Genomic DNA, 20,928 nt, shown 5'->3' on the forward strand with positions numbered 1-20,928 from the left:
CCACAGCTGCTGTAGCTAGCACTGCATGCTGTACTAATTGTATAGTGTAGCCAACTGGTAGGCCTACCGTGCATAACTCAGCCACATACTGCCATTATCACAACTGCCTAAATCGAATGCTCCGACCCAAGTAGACAAATACATAATCATTCACGCATTTACTTGGGAAGTTCTTCAGTTACAATCCAAACCTTCTGTCAGCTTTGTTGTTCATGTAGAACTGACGGTCGTAGCCCGGCGATTACTCTGGTGAAGAGTCTGAGACTGAGGAATCATTGTTGGCAGTGCCAGTGTGTGTACCTGAAGCACATGGTCAGAAACGTTAGGGATTAGGGAATTGGGCAACCCATCCAGGCGGTGGCGATCCATGATCCATTCAGAATGCAATAATGCTGCTTCCATGTGATTTTATGGCCGTGGCCTGCTGTGTTCGTGGCCCATTTGCAATTGTATCTTAACTCGCGCATCATCCTCCTCTGACACGAAAAGGCAATCAAATTCACCTCTATTCATCGAAAGAGAAGCCAACTCAGCAATTTATGTAATGGAAGATCTGAATTCGATATTTAAAACAGGACAAGGAGTCTGATAGCATACCGCTAGAAGCTATTTATCGAGCACCACAATCTTCGCGTAACGTAATCCTGTGTTAACCGACAAGGTGGGTCGATTGCTATGACATGTACTTCCGTCAAATTCAAAACGAATAGTTACTTTCACGAAAAAAAAATGAGATAAGAATTGTGTGAGCTACTGATAAATGGGTTAGATTTTGATTCGAGAATGAGAGTGGGGTGATTTTTTTATCTGGTTGACGTCAACAGGTTTCTATGAATACCAGACAATAGAAATACACTCACTTTAAATTCTGACAACAGGCAACGCGATATCGGCCGTCAAAACACCACCTCGCTGTCGAAACAAAATAAGCATTCTAATTTCGTCCTTGCGCTGCTGACCTTTGAGTACGCCGGTTTAGAAAGCATTTGGTTAGAGCCGCCGTATGGCTGCTGGTAGTTAGAGAGAACTTTAGATATTCACAAAATTCCTGTGCAGGTACTTTTAAATTGTACCGTACGAATTTATGTATATGTCGTTGTAACATGCACATTCTTTGTGTAGAGACGATGACACCCACCAGCCTTTTTCAATGATCTCGCGGAAGGTCGGTTACAGTCCAAAAAGAACCCGGCTTGTTTACTAATCAATCTCACAGCAGGGAGTTTTCGCAATGCGATATACATTCACGTTGGCGTTTCGGGGGATAGGCGAAAACTCCCTACTATTGATCTTTGGGGTCGCAGTGCCTGGTTCCAACAGATACGATAGATCATCATAATCACACCGTTTATCACAAAAATTCCCTTATAATTGCTAAGATTCCAATCAAGTTGTCATCCTGGCGGAAATCAATAATTGATGAGCAAGACATATCTTGCTTATCAAAAATTCAAATGTTACATTGTTTTTGCAATATGCTGCATAAGATGATAGAGCAGGAAAGTCGGACTAAAATGCAGCGCTGTATAGTGTACAACAGTCTCAAAGTGCTTTGTATATCAGTCTCCAGCCTGAAAAGTAGAAACAAGGGGCGCATCTGCATTGCACTTCGCCAATGTGTTTGAGTCACGTTAAAAACAGATGTTGGTAATTTGGTTATAAGCGTAAGTCATCATAAAGGAATACTCCTTTATGTTATCAGTGATGGCAAGCTGGTCTTTTTGTTGCGTTATCAATTCAATTCCGTGGCGTTTTACCCAAAATATGCGAAGTCACGTGTCCAGGGGCGTAAAGCTAGGGGGGGGGGGGGTGAAAATGCTCACCCAGCTGTCATCAGGTTTAGTCATGTAAAAGTGTTGAACTGTTTGGTGTAGGCTCAAAACTAGTTGAGGGCAGTGACGAAAATCAAACATCAACTTATGCCTAAGGCTGACGTTACATAGGCCTCATTCGTTCACTTCCCACATGTCACGTTCCAGCTTTAGTTAACGTTCCTCGGTGAATGCACGGCCTTGTGGCATGCATTCAGTGAGGAACGAACGCATTAAGGGGAACGTGACATGTGGGAAGTGAACGAATGAGGCCTATGTAACGTCAGCCTTAGGGATAATAACCAAGATCTTCTCCTCGGGCGTGTGTAATAAGTTCCTGAATATTGTTTGCTATTTTTGAAATTTCTTTTTCGTGACTGTGTACATCTAGATGAAAGTGCGACCTTCCCTTATTTCCGCACGGTAATGGTCAATTAGCAGAAAGATGATATTCGCGCCGTCCAATTGGTTTGTGTATGTTTGCTATTAATGAAAAGTTGATATTGCATTCTGAACGATGGTTTTATAGTCTAGAGCAGCAATGCATAGTAAGAGAGCGCTCAGTAAATCCACCTTTAAGGTTCTAACAAGCATAAACATGGGCGTAAAAAATGTGTTTTGACAGTGGTATTGGCCGAAATTTTTCTTAAAGTGGCATTTTGCAACCCCCCCCCCCCCAAAGTGCCGTTATAGCTTATACACATTAACGGGTATTGCGGAAGATGCGGATGTAGTTCCATTGGACGACCAGCTGCCAGTGGCGCTGATCATCTCAATGGTAGACAAAACCGTCAGCGCGGCCGGCAATACCGCAGTCTGGTTGCCACCCTGCGACAGGGATACCATACATAATTTGTATTTACTTCTTATCTGGATTAGAACATAACATTGGATATCTGTGTTTTTAGATAAAGAAATAGTGGTAAGTAACGCTTTCTTACAGTGTCAGATATATCAGAGAAAAACGAAAGTGTGACTGCGACCCAGGACAACTAAATGAGTCGGGGGGGTCTATCTCCCAATAACTTAGTGAGCAATGCATAAAACTGGCCCCAATTTTTTCGCCGTCAATTTTTAAAATCTAGGTATTCGAACTAGTGATGATCTTTGCGTCACTCTGAATCTTTAAGCACTTTACATTTTCTGTCCCGGGTAACGGTGGCTCGCTTTTTATTTCTACAGATTATTATCCCCTCAATATTAATGACTTCAATAAAAGGCGTAAAATCCGAAGTATAATTTGCAATCACTGTAATCAAGAACGGATAAGACTTAGAATGTTGATCGCCAGAAGCACCAAAATCTTTTTCTGCTTTAAAAAGGGCAGTTTTCTGAAATCCGAGACCGTTATTTTTATTACTGATGGAAAGATGTGATCAAAACGAACAATAAAATTATGCATCAGGCCTGAAGTCCTTAAGATAAGAAATACATGTACAGGGTATTTCACACTGCGAAATCTTTCGTCGTGCTTCGTGATATTGGATACTCGCATGTCCCAGAGGGGTTTTAGGACCTCAATAATATCATTTCCGTATTTGCCTAGTAGGCACTACCAGATTGATTTAATCATTTGAGGCATATGTTTTGTGACAACAGTCAAGCAACAACCAGTCTTTGGGAGCGATCGCTAATAGGGGCGGATTTATCTTAGTAAAATCTGCCTATTGTCCGACTTGGTATACATAAACCGAGTGCTGGATAAGACACTGTGTTATTACAGGGCGAAGCAAGCAAGGGCGGGGGAGAATACCCCCCAGAAATCATACAAAAATGTGTTTTTCACATGATTGTGGCCAAAGAATTAAAAAAAAATGTATTTGCCATCTCCCACCCCTGACCAATAAGCTGGCTGTATTTCTTCCACTTTCTTAGACTTTATATATTTTTGGTGTAATCAGCGAAGTACTGTACATGTATAAGGTGCATTTTTCAAAATGTAAGGAAATTATCAAGTAGTGGGGAGGTTGAGGTAACCACTTTTGAGTAATATCAGGTTGAGGTAGCCACTTAGGAGCATTTTACATGTGAGTGTTATATGGTTTCATTAATTTACTAGCCGGATGGTTCAAATCTATTGCCGGGTGCAATTGCTTTGTGAAAGTGTAGCGTTGTAGGCAATATTATATTATTTTGTAAAAAGAAGCTGCATATCGTTTTATGTTTTATGCAGAGATATGTGCACCTGCGACGCCCACAAAGGATCGAGTTTTGTCACATGCGATTATGATCGCAGGTCGGCGCGACAAAAATTGCTCGTTTGAGGGACGAAATAGTTTTGTTTTACTGATAACTGTATAGTGATACGAAGTCCCGCCCAGTACTGCTGTCAATAGGAAAGCCAAGTCAACCAAATGGAGATTGCGGTTGCACTAGGCGATATGAAATTCGCTGTATCTATATTTTTTATTAGTACACCCATTCAATGTAGGAATTGAATTGAATTTTTATAAAGCGTTTTCCGGAAATGTCATGGGTCAAAAACGTAGACGTAATTCGTTTACCAGCACGTTACTTTACATGTATAAGGTTGTTCAATATCCCGTGAATTATCGGAAAAAATATTTTGAAACCGCTTTGCCATGTTTGGGTTGCTCCTCTCGAAATTATTTCGTCTCGTGGTATTTATATTTATTTCAAATGTTTGATTTGATTATGCTTCGGACTCAAATGAAGGCATGTCAATTGTCACCTGTCGATAGAACTGAAGGCATAATAAAGTCCAATATCGGTAAGTTTCGATGTGTCCAGGGGATCTGACGGGGGGGGGGGGGCCTGGACATGCAATATCGGTAAGTTTTGATATATTGTCAGTGGCGTGTCGAGGAGGGTATGGACATAGATTCAGTGCATAATCTATGTATTATATTAATTCTATCCTATTATTGGCACATCAACCTTTATCCAAGCACCAACAATAAAAGGATAATGTCATTCCTTCTCTATGAGCAGCCTCCTCAATGCCACATACATTGATACAAGAGTGCCACGACAATGCTTAAACAAGGTTAGGTATTAGATTCGTGTTGCAATTGTCGAGTTGCTATACAACGTTACAGAGCCTACGAGATCGGGCAAATAAGATGATCCGTGTCTGTCTGCGAAAACGAATGTAATTTACTGCTGATATGTGATACATGTATGTATGCGTGTCTTCCGGGTGAACAAGAATTTGTGAAAAGGTTGATTGATAAACCCGATTATCCCGGTCGAATGTGACATGTATGATCACAAAACAAACCGCTAAGATAACCAAACATTAATATTGATCTAAAAGAAAGATAAGATTGTAAAACTAATAGCACATTTATATTCATCTTTCACAAAATATTCAGAAGTACTTGTTCATGTACCAGAGAAACCCAATCGAGGTTTTTACAAGTTCAGAAACCCTTTGGGGCATTTCATTTCTATAAACATGATAAAAGAAATTCTAGGGTTGAATATTCCTGTCGGCAGAAATACCCTATGAGCTCAAACCTCTTATTTTAAATTTTTCACATAAAATCTACCGTCGTTATTGGTTTCACCACCTCTTCATCTTATTTACAAAGCTATTACCATTAGTCCCCGAGTGGAAACGTATTGGATACACCGGGGACTAATTCATATAACTTTTTATCGGTTATCTACGACAGCGTTTGTCGTGGCACGATCTTTCTTCGGTATACTGTAATTTCTACATGTTGTATTTATCCATCAGGAAAAAAATTCCTGACAGTAAATATTTCAAAGCAGTTGAAGGTTTCATTCATAATTTACACTAATTCGCTACCGATAGGTGGCCACTACTTCCTAGTCACGGACCCCTCTCCAGATGTAATGTAAGTGAGTTATAGCGCAACTCTACTTATTTACGAGATCACACACCGACGAATATGGCATATCAATAACGTTCTCTCGCCCTATACCTATAGTGTACTTCCTGTAACCTCTCTGCGCTTCCTGAAAAGGAAGTCACCCACGTCATTTTTGTCTCAATTGCCGTTATTGCGTTTAGATTTATGTTTTCAATTATATTTCCTGACTGCTAGTCTCTTCATGCATACTTGGTTGTGATATTTTGATACTGTATTAGTATACGTGGTTGCCTCGAAGAGCAGATACCGAAGAAGAAATTCTATCAACAATTTCCCTCGGATTCACTTGGATTCCCTATTGTACCAATGCACATGATAAAAGTAGGTCGGCCATTCTCTTTCTCCACAACAGAGCTCCACTGCGCTCATCTGGAAAGAAAACCTAATCTATAAGCTTTTTTGTGAAAAGATTTTTATAAATCATCTGGTTGAATAGTACAGTCCAAATTCGACCAGTTAGTGTGTTCGGGACATCCATTCAAGCCATACTGAAGTGCACTTGTTAATTCTGATTGCGATATCATAGGCGGGATGACTGATGAACAAAACTGATGGACTGACTATATTCGTCATGTCCATCAAGCGTCCGACTAAGTGCTTGTCATTCCACGTCTTTGGAAAATTGGCCAGCTCTCCTGTGTAAAGAAGTCATCAGCTGCCCGTAAGTGGTCTGAGCAAAACGTGACGCTTATTTGATGAGGCAACGGCCAATTTGGAAGTTAAGTTTCTGCTGTAGCCGAACTGCCTAACAGGTGATCGACTGAATCACATCCAAAGACCACTTCAGCTGCTTCAAAGCATGACCCTGTGCTTTTCTTTGCTCATGTTTCGTTTCGTTTTAAATTAGTCCGTTTTACTTGAAACAAATCGGGATGAAAGAGTCTTAAATTCTGCACGCAGTAATGCATTTTAGTGCGCCCTCTATCTCTCGAAGTGGTTGGGGCGGGATGGCTGCAAGCTGTGGGAGGATACGAGTGGACATCTTAATGCTGATTAAGCGACAGTGAAATTCATATTGTTTGGTCGATTTCGGGAATTTCTCGCGAAATATTCACTGTGTCAGTGTGGCAGCGGCACCCATGCCGATGACATCCTCTGGATGCAAGTCCCTATATTTTGGCTCAAGACTGTCAAGGTCAATCTCATCGCATACCTTACAATTGAGTCTTTTAATGGGACGTCTATTCCTGGCGCTCTTCTTCTTTTTCTTTTCATTGTCTATGTATCTTATAAACTTCGCTTTCGTATCTTGTTCCTCCCTTGATCCCCAGAGCTTTGTCACCACTAATGCACCGTATGGCCATGTGGCTAGTCTCTCTGTGTCCTATAGTGGGCAGTTCTGCAGCACATGCTCTGGTGTGTCATCCGATGTGTTGCACTGGCACCTTCCGGACTCTGCCATTTTCATCCTCTTGTGATGCTTTACGTCTGCAGTGGCAGGTCCTAAAACGAGAGATTGCAGTCGCCTCTTTCCTGTCCTACGTCTTGGCGCTCTCATTTCTTTCTCACAGAGAAGATATAAGCCTGACAGTGATGGCTTTGCCACTCTGGCGAACGGAAACCAACGTCTTTCTTGGCAATTACAACCCGCTGCAGTGGAGTTATTCTTGTTCTTTAGCCGGTAAACGAAACCAAGGTCACCACATCATTCATACCTTATAACATGTTCGATTAGCTATATTGATGACTAGGCCATTATTGCCATGTGAGGGTTTATCTCGATATGCACATCATTATATGAATCTGGCTAAACGGGACTCATTTAGAGCAGCATCTATCAGGCAACCTATCATATCATTTGAGAGGTTTAGTGTCATACCCACTACTTAGTTTAATTTCACCATTCATTGGTCTGGAAATAGTTGGTACACCGTGCCACGAGGCTATAAACAAGAAAATGCTGAGGTGAAGGCAGCCTCACCAGAAACGGAAGAAAAATGGTGCGATTTACGACCAGTCGAAAAACACAATGAGACATGACAACGTTTTCTTATCATGAAGTCTTTTGTCAGTAAAGTAATCGAATGAATCTTTGTGCGAAATGCTGCGATGCCAGCAGATGCAACAGCTTCATTAGCATGGCTTCCTCTTTTATCTTTCATGGTTCATCCGGTCACATTCACCCGTTAGAGTGACATCTTTTATGGAACAACGTGTTCGAATTTCAGGAAAAGCTTATTGACGACGTGAACTGGGAATTATTCGTTTAAGAAAAACTGTAAAATGTATCATTGTAGTTTGATCGTTGCCAAATGGAATATGGAAGATCTCGACTTCGAAAATATGATACCTTGCCTGACCTTGCTTCATATTCTGCCATTGATATAACAATGGCCATTTTGTATCGTTTCATAGAATAATGACTGAAGGGGGGAGAAAGATGTCATTTGTAAACGAGGATAATAGGCTGTGGTGAGATTGTTGTTGATATACATGTGTACATGTAATTATATTACATTGTATTCGATATAAAGGTGCATATCATGCATACACTCTTAGAAATGAAGGTTTTTGAGCTTTTGAAAAACTTTTAATGGTATTCGTCCAACACAAATCTCCACCCCGAAGAGGTTTTTCAGCGATATGAAAAACAATCTCAAAAAAGTATTTTAAAACCTTTTTTAGTTTTTCATTTTACCCAAAAACTTAACGGAGTGCATATTTGTACATGTGCCGGCTGAAAAACCTTTCAGCTCAAAAACCAAAGAAAATTATAGTGTAGTTAACAGTTAGAGGACACAACATAACATACTCTTCATACACGTATATGCAAACAGCAACATCTTGACGTATCTATAGATCCGTGATATTATTTATCATGGAATGTGTAGAACGTTGAAGTGGTGTGCTTGGTGATGCGAGAAACTGTAGTTCGATTAGGTCAGTCAACCATCATTTTAAAGTGAACTTGTGGTCTAGTGCCCTGGCCTAGTAGGAGGTATTACGCGACAATACTGCGTATTTCGTGTCTTTATTCAATATTCTGCATAATGCATAAAACATGAGGTAAGGCTAAATAAGTACTCATTGAAAGGTAAATTGACAAATTTATCAACGCTGAATTGTCGTTCATTCGTATATTGAACCGCTCTTAAGATTACCGACTGCTTGAAGGGAACGAAATACCCTTCGTACAGTTAAATGTGAATCACCACGACCGTGCCTTGACGTACGGCCCTGCTGGTGTACATTTACTGCAGTCTATCCTGATGTACTGTCACAGCAGGGAGATGATTGACATGATGCCGGCAATGCGCAATTTACACACAATGTACGATTTGTTTGCGGTTTATGGTAATTTTAGGTGCATCAAATGGCAGAAGTAGGTGGTGTCATTAGCAATAATGGATTTGCGAAAACCTTCTCGAGCAAAGTAAACACATCTCGAAAGAAAACATGACAAAAGCGCAATTCCGCGATGGATATCACAATAAGTTCAGACGATGGATTTGTGTGAACTTTCGTCAGATTTTTACTCGATGATAAGTGCAGGCTGGAAATTTTAGTTCGGTTTGGTTTAATGAAACCCTAACTTATGAATTCAAGTATCCTAGTATCCTTCATCGGTCAGCTAAATCTGTCTTGATTTTTTCAATAAACCAGTCAGGACTGATTCCAAAATGTTTTGATCCAGTGTGGTGAAATAACATTTTGGCAACCGTGCAAAAGTATTCAGTAAAAAACAATCTTTTTTGCAACTAGGAAATACATGGTTACACATTCCCATGCATATGGCAGGTAAACGCATCTAAGCAATATTGGCAGTGTGGGGGCATCGCCAGCACATACAGTCCCTTTTCACAAAGGTTGCACCCCTCCTCCCTATAATTCTCGATCCGCGCCTGGGTCTGAAGTGTCGAGGATATTTCAACACGCGAAGTGTATTAGTTTATCAATCACCACGCGGTATACAAAGAAATGTACAGACCCATGCTGTCGGCTTGAAAACAACGTTTGGCTCGCCGGTTCAGTAGGAGGCTTGCGTAGTAAACGGCGTTCGTGCCCAGTCGATTATCTGAATCTGTCGGCTATTACTTCACATCACCTTCTTCCGATCCAGTAATACTAAATTTCGCTACTGCAGGACCAACTCGACCGTCTCGTATTGACCAATTAAATTCGAGGCAGGGCAATACCCATCTTGTCAGGCAGTTATCCCTAATGTCAAAGACTGATTTTTCACATTGCCCCCCTAATTCTGCATGTAAACGAAATCAGATAAACTAAATCCCATTCACGCCCAACGACATTTCGAAAACGATTCATTTTGCATCCGTTGTTGGAGAAGTAATCTTTCAGACACAGTGAATAACGTGTTATGACATGTCCTCAGACGACTTCCATCATTTTAAGCGAAATTGCGGAGGCTTTTAGTGAAATTAATTTGACGTGAACGTGAATTGAACCTAATGTCAGCTTTGGACAATTACTTCTGCCCATATATCAGCAATGTGCATCTATGATTCGAAATATAGAAACGAGTCTCTGTAGTCTAGGGGCCGCTAGCGTTCAAGACGTCCATGGTTCGAACCAAACTGTTGGCATGAGACTCGACGCAGCTAGACTCCGCCACTGCACTGATCAGTGCGGACATGGGTATCGGTCAGTATCCTCAAGGTTTAGCGCTGATTCAAAAAAAATTGTTTTGCAATTTCAAAATATATATCATGCATCGTTTGAGACTTAACATTCCTCTCATGTTCAACATGATGCAATAGATTAGGCGTAAATGTGACAGGAAAAGTCCTTTGACACCGCTTCCGACGGTTGATGGTGTCAATATGCCCACCACGCGGTGATTACCACAGCTCGGGAACGTTCGTGATTCGCTTATGTTGAACGTTTGATTGTAAAATGAACATACGGTACGGTACTTTAAAACTGGGAAGGAAGTGCCTGCGTTGATGGTGATGAATTTGCATTGCCTGCGCCTCTCCTATTTGGGGTCTTACTATGTACTCGTTATCCACGAACGTGACGGGAATAAATGACGATTAAGGTGACGTCATGGCGGTACACTTGATGACCTTTCTTGCGGTAATTTACCAAACAAAAAGTTTAAAAAACGCCTCGAGGTGCAAAATAATGCAGTTTAGTTACAAGGTGTATCAAATAGCGGCCATAAAACATAAATGTATCCCCTATTGAATGCGCCACACAGCCCATTTAATAGTTTCTTAGGGCTTATTATAAACCGCGAGATGCGGAATGCGAAATCGCCAGATGCCAACCTCGGTGAGAGTACCATGCGCCACAGGATGTATTATGAATATGGAATATGAAAAGGCGAACATTCATGAGACCGAGGCTGTAGTAGGGAGCTATCCTTGTTTTGATTGACCCACTGAAATAGACTCCGCTGTGCGATGTATGGAATTTAACCTAATTTATAGCCTAGTTTCGATGGTCAGACTATCCCGCGCTATTTTTTAGGGATGGCCAGACGTTCACCAGGTGCATGCCCTGTGTTATCGGTCAGTCATGTGTATGGTGACTTGTGCCGCCAGGCGTAACGTGAAAATAATCTTGATACATGCAGCATCCTGAACCTCGTGGTATTATACTCACAGTATATCTTGATAAGTTGCAAAAACCTTTGTGGTCAAGATGAACATGCACTTGCATGTAACCTTTGTATTGTCTTCGGCCCTACTATCATTGAATGGAGAAGTGGACAGCAGCATTTAAATTGGCCATTGTCATGGTCCAGGGAAGTAGAAAATCTGGTGGCAGAAAATAATGATTACTCATCTCGCGATTTCGCGATTTCTCATCTCGCGGTTTATAATAAGCCGTTACTTAGAGCCAAGAAGACAATGTCAATTTCCTGACCTGGAGGTAGTGCTGTGTCCGATCAAGTAACACCCGTCAACGTACCGTCGTATCTTTCCTTGTTTATTGAACGTGACAGTTCAGGACAATAATGGGCTTTGGTTGTTTTTATCCAATTTGAGGAATTCGTTTTCTAGCAACACAGCCACCGGTGAGTGCAGTTTGTTATTGAGAGTTTTCATTAAATTTATACCTATCGTAAGATGGGTCGATATTGGTCCTAATTGGGGTGAAATGGTCCCATTCATTTTCCATCCAACAGCTTGAACCATACGACGTAAAACGTCCATTTCATTTGAATCACTGTGCAGAAAGATGCAGTGTAAAGATATTACTCAGTGTGTTAAACCTATTCATAGTTTAGCTCAACATTTTATTTGAGAGTTGCGGCAATTGGACCCCTTGGGACAATTTCACGCACTTGACGGTATGAATCTTGAATATTGAGAATTCTCCAGAAAAAAAGATGCGTTGACGTTCTTTTTTACAACATTCTTCTGTCATGATGAAATGATGAATGAAACATTGTGCCACTGAAGTTAATCAATTCTGAGATGCTGAAAGATGTGACTCTGCATTGGCTTCTCCTTTCATTTCTCGTAATAATCTCGCCAAGTGAACTCATTGGGGCGAAGCCAATGATATGCCGCGGGGTACGGAGCTCGAAATAGTCAGGGAGGTTGCCAATGCGGAAAATTTCTTGGTGGTTGATAAAAGCAACTGCTTCGTTGGTTTGGTAAAAACTGTATGAGTGCAATTAGAGGGCACGTAGAACACTCTTGTTTTGAGGCTTGAAAATCTTTTAATTTTTTTAGCCAACACCATTATTCACCCGAAAGATTTTTCAGGGAAATAAAAAAATCATTGACGTTTTCACGAGCTCGGTTTTTCTTTTTTCTCAGAAACCTATGCGGGGTGCATATTTGTCTTGGCTAGGGAACTCAAAAAGATTTTTCAAAACATCAAAAACCCTCACTATTTTTAAGAGTGTATAAATGGCCCATAACCATATTATTTTCTCATATTGATCTTCAAGTGACGAAGTTCCTTTATTGCACTTCTATTATAGCCATCAAGGCATGATAATGCCCTGAAGTGAAAATATTGACATGATGCAAACTCAATGCCGCTGCATGAACCTGGCTTCCTGTTCAAATTTAATGACACTATCCAGGCCCACGAAACTACGCAGACGGTAGAGCATGTAAAGCAGTCAGGCGTAGTTTCACCCGTCTGGAGATTTCAACGGCTGATGCGAGCAGTATCAGAGTGAACTATTTCAGATGAGTTGTACCATTAACAATAATGGATTGATCAGCGGCGAATATTGCGTGATCTTTCTCCAACAAAGCAAACACATGAAAAAATTACATTGCAAAAGACAAATTGTAAAAGGTTGCATTTTCGAAAATGAGTTTGAGAAGCGAGTGCAAGTTTAATCATTTTCACAATCATAATGGCCACAGGCACCTCAACCATCGATTGTTGGCCGAGGGCTGCTTCCGTCTTTAAAACTAACACGGAGGTAGTCGGCGGGATCTGACAATTAGCGTGTTTGATAACTCACGTCATTTCGAACCATGTCTCGCCAGACCCGTGTTAAGTGCATTCTGAGTGACAGAGGTTACATGTACTATTTGAGAAGACAGGATTTTGGCGGTTTGTAGGGATAAAAGGGCTCAGTCGTTCGTTCACATAAAAAACTGTCGTTCCAACTGTATCTATTTCCAATTTTCGATGGCAAGAAGGCAGTCCGCATAATGCATGCCAAAGCCATAATGCTCTCGCGTAATCTGACATGCAATTTGTGTATGCATTTTACCGATCGCTTCATGTAAGGTGTATTTTTTCAGTCTTCACAAGTCTGGCAAAGACAGCAAGTTTTCTCTGGCGCCAGTACGGTAGTGGCGTGTGTCATTTTTATGGAAATGACCACAAGAGTAAACAAGCGGAATAGGCCTATCTAATCCTTTTTATTGTTTACTTAAATGTCTTATCGTTTGATACTGGCGTGTACTAAGATAGAACGTTCTTATCAAATGCAATGCTTCTTCAGCAGGGGCGTGATGACGGCGTACTTTATCGAAGATGGAACCTAGTCCACCTCGAGAGACAATCCGAATAAGAGAAGGCAGCAATGGTGCCACGTTCGAATGGGATACAGACTCCAGCTCTCGGTTGTTGCGGCCATTATGTTGAGCTTTCGTCTGTAGCGCAACCCCCGTGCAGGGTTTAAATGCCCATACCTCTTCGTACTCATACATATGTCGTGGGTCATCCAAAGACGCAGACTGGTCTCTTGGGATAATCGATAGTTTTAAAACAGGTTTTGAATTTCGTTAACAAGTTTGATTAACTAACGAGTTCCGTGATGAATTTTTATGAGCGGCGTGATCAGCTGCACAAATAGTGATCAGCTTCGCCAACAACACACCATGGAAGTCGTGCTGAGGGGATATTACAAAACGTGGTACAAGTTTCCAGTTCATTTCCTGTTGTGAGTTGATAACTGCTAAGGTAAACGTTTGGAGAAGGCTTAGAGGATAATGTTCTAGATACGCTTTTGTCTGTTGAGAGGTCGATGGCCAATCGCAAAAAAGCTTAGTTTTTTTATTTCGTGACAACACTTCGAGGCATGAGTGAATTCGAAAGTGTTCTAATCGGAAGCAATGTAACTTTTACATTGAAACAAAAGTTCCAGTAAAAATATACATAAGGTAAAATGGGGTATTTGTAGCCCCTGGCAATGTTTTTGATTCATATTCCGGTTACCATGAAATTAATCAGCCAACGCAAGCATGGATATGAAAGAGGTGACTCTTGAGTATCACAACATAATAGTTTTGGATTATGCAATAAACAAATCAGACACATGCACAAAAAATTTGGGATCGAACTTTTTGCAGGTATGAATTTATAGAGCATTCCTCGTAAACAGTCAGCTCAGAACATTCCTTATTAACTCCATTACAGTATCGATGTCTGGCCGAACTCGATCAAGAGTGACACAATAAAAGGCTATAGCATCAAAATTTCCAGCCCAGACAGACGGCCTGGCTCTAAAGTGCGCTGAACCCGTTGAATCTATAGTAATTCCACATTGCCCCCAACCAAATTATCGCCTTGGATCCATTTGAAGTAAATAAATGAAATAGGAGCCGGCTGACGCTCAAACGAGACAGAAAATTTATTATTTCTAATGCAAGTCACGGAACTTTGATATCAATCTGAGTCTATTGAACCAAACTGTCCTGCCCAAAGGAAGGTGGAATACCACACGAAAGGATGTCTCATTGGCCGCATTAAATTACCTTTGAACGAAGACCACAACGCTGTACTTAGAATTCTGGACGCAAGTCCCTATGATGGTTTGAATTGTCTTCGTCTGATCATCCATCCTCCATCAGCGGAATTCGGCAATTCGTTACTTCCCTTGCTGAGATTTTTCTCCAACTTACACATCCATTAAAAACATTTTACTATTTAGCAGAATATTTCAATAAAAGATATCTATAAGATGTCCCTTGACAACAGCCAGCTAATGTTTATTGGACGTCAATTTTTTCTTATTATTTAGGTTATTATTTCATAACAAAAAACGACCAAAAAATATTTTGAACTCCGGCAAAAGCCTTTTGACTTTACTTCTCACTTTGTCCAATTCATTATAGTCGATGACTTTAGACATTTAGCCTTAGACTGTTCTGCTAGAGATTCGGTAGGATTGTTGCAAGTAACCTTAGTATATATAATAATCAGATATTTTTACTGTTGTCAGAATATTTCAATGTGCTATTTGAATTTCTATCCTGAACTTGACGGTCATTATACTCCCTTTAAATGCAACCGGGGTCTTGATAAAATGCAAAATACTTGGTAGTCAATATGATTAATTCCATAATAAGGAAGGTTTTGATCAATTCAATTATCCTAAGATGTTTTCATATTATCAAAATAAGGATAACTTGTAAATAAACGACTTCAACGAGAAATAAACATCCCCTTGAAAATATGATAACCTTTAATTAACTACATGGGAAATATTAACCTCTATTGCTTATTAGATGAAAGCAAAAACGTACTGCTTCAAATGAGTTTTTGATAAAAGGTAATAGGCATCATAATTGGATGTTGACATTCAGAGATCAGGTTTTAATTTTGTTAATGGTGCCAGTAGGTTCGTACCGAATCGTTTAATGTCAGTAGCACCATTGATGTATCAGGTTTTCTTTAAAGACTGTTGATTCTAAATCTAATTTAGAGAAGCTATTAACTTCTTTCAAAAATCAGACATCAAACATCTAATAAGATCTTATAAGATACGACTCCACAAACTGAATATGTCCAATTCGAAAACAGCACAAAAACGATTTTCCTCCTGATTACACAAAACAGCCAAGATTCGCAAGCAACAATCTGAAACAAGTTTTCAAGGGTTATCAGAAAATATCGAAAATAGGCAGGTTTCGCACCCCTTATGAAGAGCTACGAGCGACGAAGTACAAAGTAATGTAAAGGTATTTTATGGATCAGGGCTTCTTTGCTCAAAAAACAGGTTATGTCACCAACGCTTACGCCAAGTTCAGACAGCATTGGTCTCCTCTACTCTAGTTTACCGATCTAAGACCTCTTCGTTGATTACTTCGAAATCGACAAAAAGGCGAAGCCGGTAACGTGTTGACCATCGGGCAAGTTAGCGACGTTTCCGGATGCGGTCGCCCGGGAAAGGTACCTTCAACGGCTTCGAAGCCTGTTTTGATGAATTTTCAAATTTTCACGTAATAGAGATGAGAGTTAAAAGAAGTGTAGTCTATATTTTTCCGCAGAAGACGTTATTCTTATGAGAGGAAGCTGCTGTTCACCACAAGACATTTGTGTTACGATAGGGTTAAATTTATTCGGGGAAATTTAGTTGTATTTAAAGGAGCGAAAAAGTGCTACATCATGAATGCTAATAATGGGCATGACGCTGGCTCATATTCTCTAGAATTACCTCAATCAGACGACGAGTTGCTCTCTTTAAATGAGATAACAGTACAGGGCAATGCAAAAGAAGCATTTGTGATGTACTACATTCGGCGAAATAGGAGAAAGCTTTTGGTATTCGGACGTTACAACATCGTTAGAATAAAACACAGACATGACAGAGTAAATACATTTGATAGATAGATAGATAGAATTAGCATTTCTATAGCGCCCCATATCACTGTCGCAATGTTCTGTGGCGCTCCCCACCTAGTTTGAATCACACCCCGAAATAGTCTCGAAATAGAAATGTCTTTAGAGAACTTTTGAATGTGGCCAATGAGGTCTCTTGTCGCAGTGTGGCGTCCAAAGTGTTCCACATTTGGGGAGCAAGAATCTCGAATGCTCTCCCACCAAACGTTTTGAGTCTATATGTTGGCTGAGTTATAATATCCTGCGACCCTGATCTTAGTGGCCGGGTTGGCACGTAGGGAGTGATGAGGCTGCAAAGGTACCCGGGGGCTGTGCCATGTATCGCTCCGTAGACCAGGACCAACAACTTGTAAATCATTCTTTGCTCCACCGGCAGCCAGTGCAATTCCTTCAGGACAGACGTGATGTGATCAGAGCGCCTAGTTCTGGTAACAAGTCTGGCTGCACGGTTTTGGACAAGTTGAAGTCTGGCCACGGATGACTGACTGCAGCCAGCAAGGCTGCTATTACAGTAGTCGAGGCGAGAAAGGACCATCGCCCGAGTCAGGCACCCAGCAGCTTCATCAGTCAACTCTTTTCTTACTCTGCCAATGTTGCGCAGGTGATAAGAACACACACGGACGATGTTGCTCACATGGGCGTCCATAGAGAGGGATGAGTCAAAAAGCACACCTAGATTTCTAATAGGAACATTTGAGACACTAATCCCAGTTCCCGCGACATCGATTGAATGCATGTCCAGTGACCTGAGCGACTGCGGGGTGCCAAACAGGAGGACTTCAGTCTTATCTGGATTTCCTTTCAGCTTGTTATCGGCAAGCCACTGGTGAATGATTGCCAGTTTCTCACTCAGCTCCTTCACCTGATGAGGGATAGCAGATCTGTCGCGCAAGGCAGTAATGGCCCTGTAGACCTGTGTGTCATCCGCAAATCCATGCCTTTGAATGTCACATCCTCTAAGCAGTTCTCCGAGTGGTAGAATGTAAACGAGGAAAAGAATCGGTCCAAGGACCGATCCTTGAGGGACACCAAAGCAAAGTGGTTTCGCAGTCGATAGTTTCCCGTTTATTACCACACTTTGACCACTTGATGAAAAACGGAACAGAGTTGAATGTGTTCAATGCTGATCCAAAACTAAAGAGAAACCTTTTGAGGCACTCGGAATTCAGGAATACCAGATGACTCGGAATCTGGACATGGCACAGAATACCCGGAGTTCAGGATTATGATTCCCCGGGGTAAGCCTAGGAGTCAACCAGCCTTTGTGGTCACTCACACATCCACTCGAGATAACATGTACCAAATCGGGAGCTGAAATCTCATTATATGTATTGTGAAAAATATAAAAACTTCTACATGTTCTATTATGGGTTGCATTTTTTGGGTCGCCCTGTAGGAAATATTTTTTCGTTAGATTTTGAATACAATTTAAACGCGACAAACCTGCTTATCTCTCGAGCCTTTCTCAACATATAAAAGTGCATGTCGCCGAGGGGATTCATCTTACAAAGGAGATGCATGTAGTTGAAAGACTCTCATCGAGTAAAAATCCAGTTTCCGGCTCGTCGAAGGGAGAGTCCCGGCCTTTATAGAAATTCGATAGACTCAGACCAAAAGACATCCGATTTTATATAATCCACCGATAGGAAAAAAGCACTTTTCTCAGAAAGATGAAGATTACTAATAGCATCCCCAGGCCAGCGGCCACCTGATCCCCAGACGTCAAAGACATTCTAACTCGAAGCCCCCACATCGCGGTCCGATTTCTTTATAACTAGCACAAGATCAAATTATGCACTGAGTCTCTGGCAAACAGTGAAGGCGTTGTTGATCTCTTACATATACTTTCATGCTAGATCGTCTTCGGTTGGCCAGAAAAAACCTGCATCGTACTCGAGCTATAACCTAAACATCACTATAAAGACAAGTCCCCAGAATACGTTGAGAATTCAGACATACAATGCAGAATAACAGGAATATTGTTTTAGCATAGCTCTTTAAATACATTTATAAAGATAGATTTTAATGGCTGAAATATTGTATCCCTGAGCGCAAAAATGAAATAAAGCCGTAAAGATACCAAATCCTCCAAATCGCCGATTCTAACTAAAAGTTTTTATTTATATCCATCATTGGTGTCAGCATCAGCGGAATAGTACTTATACAGTGCATGCACTTTACATGTAGCTCAAAGTCACGTCATGATGGCGCTAAAGAAGGCTACCTAACCCCGTTTAAATTTAAGGTGCCGCCAACTTGAGAATGAAATTGGTTCTTTGATTGCTATAATTTCCGTGAAATGACGTTAAAGTATACCCCTGTGGTGGTCGATAAATTAGTGTCAATTCCGATTTCGTGTTACCATGTTTCCGCTCAGCCTTTTTGAAAAGGAATAGGATGAAAGATGCCGCGATTCTCACGTAACTTTGTCAACTGTTTATTATTTTAGTAGAAATTCTTTTTGGGCAGAGACTTGGTATGCATCGGCGACAGGAGTGTGGCGTTGTTTAGGTGTACGCCGTTCGTGTTTACTGGTGATTCAGGAAAATCTAAATGCAGTTATGCACAATGCTACAGGGCAGTTATAGCGCATACGAATTTGATAAGGCTTCTTGTTCTTTGAAGTATATTTATATCCGCCTTCACAAAGGCATTGATGAACCTTATATTCAGGGCGTATTTGCACAATTGGAAATTTTCAAATTTTCAAATTCAAATTCAAAATTTCAAATTTAAAAAAATGGCGTAGACCTTTAAAACCTTATACTGAAATGTAAAGTTGTGATCAGTACATGGTTGTGATGGGTGAAAGTGGGAGTTAATAATTAAATATTGGATGGATTCTAAATAGGAATATGCCTCTTAAAGACATATATTTTCTAAAACTATAAATGCTTGTCGCTAGCCAGTTAGCACGATTGAACTTTAGTAGGCCCAAATAACGGTGCATACGCTGGTCGTGTGCATGTACATGTACATGTCCGTACATGTTAGTTGCAATGCAATTTTATTCCCGATGTTCTAAAGCTAGTTCAACCACCCCGTATCTTTTATGATATGACCCGCTTTGATAACAAAGTGGCGATGTCCTTGTCAAGACAACCTCTTCCTCTAGTGATGACTGGGGTCAACGTGTATGGCTGGCGGGAGTGGACAAATATCTGAATTAAGGGTCGGGATAAATCAGATTTATACCACGACTATATTCATAATAGTAGACAGCCAATCAGAACCCCGCATTTCATGAATTATGGTGACCATTAAATCTGAATTATACCACGACATAAATGAATCAACCCACGACTATAATCGTTTTAGACCCACGACTATATTCGTAATAGCAGACAGCCAATCAGAGAGCCGAATTTATGGACGGAAGTGCGATTTATGGACGCCGGAAGTGCGATATATGGACGCCGGAAGTGCTATTTATGGACGCCGGATGTTAGAGATCCGATGTTTTGATTGGTTGATTTATGGTGCACCACAATTCTGATTTACTTCCGTCCTCCATAAATGACACTTCCGTCCACAATTCCTATTTATGCCGCGGCATAATTCACGAAATCCGAGGTTTTGATTGGTCGATTTATGGTGCACCACAATTCCTATTTATGCCGTGGCATAATTCTGAATTCTGTCCACTCGCGCCAGCCATAAACGTGAACGTATTCCCCATGCGTCATTACTACGTGAACCATTGAAAAGAACCAATTCGGCGATGAGGGAGAATGAACAATCGATGAATATCTGGGAGAATCGTCAACACTTTCTTTTTATACGCTATCATAAAGAAAATGTTTGGATGTCCACAGAATCCAGCATGCAAAAAAATCCCGTGTCCAGGATCCAGTAAATTGGAACACCCATCTCAAATCATTTCTTGAGCAGCAACGTGGTCGTAGTAGTGGCTACGGTCATGGCATATTGATCACATGCTAGGCACTGCCACGCTCGTTTGCAACCCTGAGCAGGTTGACTACTTCGTTTTCTTGAATGAGACGTATAATTTAAAACCAACATCCTTGTTCGTGGAGGGCCAAAATAAGACCCCATCAAAGTCCATTTGTAGCGTGCAGCTCTTTCTCTGGCGTCAATCCGAAGCTGCATGCCGTCAAAGTCACCAAACTGGCGGGCTGCTCTGGTACTGAAACGCTTATTGGAGGGGCAATTCTCCCTGGATAACTCATCTATGGATGCGTGAGTAGACGCCGAGGAAAAAGTAAGAGGAAGAATTTTTTCCCATT

General features: G+C 41.0%; 1 long non-coding RNA gene across 1 annotated transcript in view; it reads left to right on the plus strand.

Annotated features, from left to right (window-relative positions):
* Positions 1-2,626: 2,626 nt before the first annotated feature.
* Positions 2,627-20,928, plus strand: part of LOC135498926 (uncharacterized) — a 50,001-nt gene continuing 31,699 nt past the window's right edge. Inside the window, exon 1 of the long non-coding RNA XR_010449181.1 lies at positions 2,627-2,733. This is a non-coding gene — a long non-coding RNA (uncharacterized LOC135498926). The remainder of the gene's footprint in view (positions 2,734-20,928) is intronic.

Source organism: Lineus longissimus, chromosome 1 (genome assembly GCF_910592395.1).
Source record: "Lineus longissimus chromosome 1, tnLinLong1.2, whole genome shotgun sequence".
NCBI lineage: Eukaryota > Metazoa > Nemertea > Pilidiophora > Heteronemertea > Lineidae > Lineus > Lineus longissimus.